At 40.8% G+C, this 3,790-nt stretch overlaps 1 non-coding gene across 1 annotated transcript; it reads right to left on the minus strand.

Moving 5' to 3' along the window:
- Positions 1 to 966: 966 nt before the first annotated feature.
- On the minus strand, positions 967 to 1,073 carry LOC141694649 (small nucleolar RNA R71). Its single transcript, XR_012563937.1, has one exon. It is a non-coding gene; the product is annotated as a small nucleolar RNA R71 (small nucleolar RNA).
- Positions 1,074 to 3,790: the final 2,717 nt, after the last annotated feature.

Raw genomic sequence — 3,790 nt, forward strand, 5'->3', positions numbered from 1 at the left:
AAGAATGAAAAGGTTATTGAATGAAGTATCTAATGAGGTTAGAATCCCATGTTTGTCATATATATTAATTCAACCATTCTTATTCTCTTAGTTATAATTGTTAGCTTAAGTTTAGTTAAAAGCAATCTCAATTTGTTAATCGTCTTAGCATTGGATAATAACCATACATTATTGCATAGGTGCATAAATTGAGCATTAACCTAAACCAGTCTATGTGGGAATGAATCTGATTTATATCTTATACTACTTGTGAATGCGTATACTTGCGTGTATTTTAGCGCGTGTTTAGCGACTAACAAGTTTTTGGCGCCGCTACCGGGGACTCGGTGTTAATTTTTAGTTAATGTATTTGTCATCGGCGGTCATTAAAGTTCATTGACTCAGACATTGTTACTTATCTGTTTTCTTATCTTATTTCAGGTACTTTAGTGAGCGTGTATGCATACGTGTTCGCGGTTTAGTAAGAGAACTCTGGATAAAGCCGAGGAAGAAGTTGTAGTGGTTCGAAAGGAAGTTTTTGAGGATGAAAAGAAGGTAGAAGAAGAAGAGAAAATCAAGGAACCAGTTTTAGTAGTGATGGGAGATCAAGCAGAAATTTCTAAGGCTTTGATGGACTACTCTCAGCCTAAGATCAATGATATTCAGTCAAGCATCATCAGGCCAGCCATCTCGGCTAACACTTATGAGATCAAGTCAAGCATGATTCAGATGATACAGAACTCAGTTTAGTTTGGGGGTTCTTCTACAGAAGACCCCAACATGCACATCAGGGATTTTATCGAGATCTGTGACATTTTCAAGTTCAATGGTGTGACTGAAGATGCTATTAAATTATGACTCTTCCCATTCTCTCTGAGAGATTAAGCTAAGTGCTGGTTACATTCTCTACCACCAGGGTCAATTACTACTTGGGAAGATCTTGCTCAAAAGTTTCTCACTAAATTCTTCCCTATGGCAAAGGCTGCTACAATCAGGAATGCTCTTACTCAGCTTGCTCAGTAAACTGGAGAATCTCTGTGTGAGGCTTGGGATCGATATAAGGAGATTCTAATGAAGTGCCCACACCATGGCATGCCTGATTGGATGATTATAATTTGTTTCTATAATGGATTGGGTGCTACTTCTAGACCAATGCTCGATGTAGCATCAGGAGGAGCCCTGTGGGCTAAGAGCTACAATGAATCTTATGAATTGATCGAACTGATGGCTGCTAATGAATACCAGTATCCTTCTCAGAGACTGACTCAGGGGAAAGTAGCAGGAATTCTGGAGTTCGATGCAGCAACTGCTATAGCTGCCCAACTTAAGGCTTTGACGATGAAGGTGGACACTTTGGATAATTATGGAGTTAATCAAATCACTAGTGTCTGTGAGCTTTGTGCTGGTGCCCATGAAACTGATCAGTGTGCTATTTCTACTGAATCAGCTCAGTTCGTGATCAACTTTCAGCGATCGTAACAACCTGTGCCAGCCACCTATCATCCTAATTTCAGCTGGAGTAATGCTCAGAATACGGTTCAACAGCCTTATCAGCGGTACCCAGCTAGGCAGTACAACCCCCTGGTTTTTAGCAACCGTAATATGCACCAAGACAACAACTCTAACTGCAACAAGCTAATGAAAAGTCTGAATTAGAGGAGTTGAAGCTTATGTGCAAAATCCAAGCTGTTTCTATCAAGACCTTGGAAAATCAAATTGGATAAATTGCCAATGCCTTGCTAAGTCGTCAACCTGGTATACTACCTAGTGACACTGAAGTGCCAGGAAAGAGGGAAGCTACGGAGCAGGTGAAGGCAATTACTTTGAGGTCTGGGAAGGTTGCGAACCCCGAACAAACTCAAGTTTCAATTGAAGAAGCTGGGGCTGGAGAAGAAGTAGAGCAGCAGGAAGTAGAAGTGGAACCAAGAAAGACTACTGTTGAGCACACTCCTCTTGAGGGTAATATAGGAGAGAAACAAATCTATCCTCCACCGCCTTTTCCTAAGCGGATGCAGAAGAAAAAGCTGGATAAGCAATTTGAGAAGTTTCTGGAGGTGTTCAAGAAACTTCATATCAACATACCTTTCACTGAGGCTCTTGAGCAGATGCCTAGTTACGCAAAGTTTATGAAAGGTATTCTCTCCCGGAAAGTGAAGCTATATGATTTAGAGACAGTTTCTCTCACGGAGGAATATAGTGTTGTGCTGCAACAGAAGTTGCCTCCAAAGCTAAAAGATCCTGGAAGTTTAACTATTTCGTGTATTATTGGAAAAGTGTCTTTAGGCAGATGCTTATGTGATTTGGGGGCTAGCATCAATCTGATGCCCTTGTCAATCTTCAAGAAGTTGAACTTGCCTGATCCAAAACCGACTTATATGACCTTGTAGTTGGTCGATCGTTCTATTACATATCCTCGAGGTATTATGGAGGATGTCTTGGTCAAGGTTGATAAACTCATCTTCCCTGCTGATTTTGTAATCCTTGACTTCGAGGAGGATAAAAAGATTCCCATAATCTTGGAAAGACCTTTCTTGGCTACTGGCCGAACCTTGATAGATGTGCAGAAGGGTGAGCTTACAATGTGAGTGTTGGATCAGGATGTAACTTTTAATGTGTTCAATGCTATGAAATTTCCTAAGGAAAATGAGGAGTGCTTAAAGGTGGAGTTGGTCGATTCTGTGGTGACTTCAGAACTTGATCAATTGCTAAGGTATGATGCCTTAGAGAAGGCCTTGTTGGGGAATTCAGATAGTGAAGATGACGAAGGTGAAGAACAATTGCAGTATCTGAATGCTTCTCCCTGGAAGAGGAAGATTGATATGCCTTTTGAATCTCTTGGAATGGAAGAATTGAAAAAAGCTCCTAAATGCCTCAAGCCATCTATTGATGAAGCTTCTACTCTTGAGCTTAAACCTTTACCTGAACATTTGAGGTATGCTTTTTTAGGTGATGCATCTTCTCTGCATGTGATTATTGCATCTGACCTTTCAGATAGCGATGAGGAAAAACTCTTGAGGATTCTAAGTGAATTTAAATCGGCAATTGGGTGGATCATAACAGATATTAAGGGAATCAGCCCTTCTTATTGCATGCATAAAATTCTGCTAGAAGAAGGTAGCAAGCCCACGATTGAGCGGAAAAAGAAGACTTAATCCAATCATGAAGGAAGTAGTGAAGAAGGAAATTCTTAAGTGGCTGGATGCAGGGATTATCTATCCTATTTCTGACAGTTCTTGGGTGAGTCCAGTTCAGTGTGTATCGAAGAAAGGAGGTATCACAGTTGTTTCTAATGAGAAGAATGAGCTCATTCCTACTCGAACAGTCACGGGATGAAGAGTTTGTATGGACTACAGGAAGCTGAACAAGGACACTAGGAAGGATCACTTCCCTCTGCCTTTCATTGACCAGATGCTTGACAGATTGGCTGGTCACGAGTACTACTATCTTTTGGATGGCTATTCGGGTTATATTCAGATTTATATTGCTCCAGAAGATCAGGAGAAGACTACCTTCACGTGTCCATTTGGTACTTTCGCCTTCAGACGAGTTTCTTTTGGTCTGTGTGGTGCACCATCCACATTTCAGAGATGTATGATGGCCATCTTTTCTGATATGATTTTCCAAAATGTGGAGGTGTTCATGGACGACTTCTCAGTATTTGGTGATTCTTTTGATGAATGCTTACAGAATCTTGGACATGTTCTCAAGAGGTGTGTTGAGACCAACTTGGTTCTCAATTGGGAGAAATATCACTTTATTGTGCGATAGGGCATTATTCTTAGGCACAAGGTCTCTAGTAAAGGTCTTGAGG

The sequence above is a fragment of the Apium graveolens genome, chromosome 10 (genome assembly GCF_009905375.1).
Source record: "Apium graveolens cultivar Ventura chromosome 10, ASM990537v1, whole genome shotgun sequence".
NCBI classification, from domain to species: Eukaryota; Viridiplantae; Streptophyta; class Magnoliopsida; order Apiales; family Apiaceae; genus Apium; species Apium graveolens.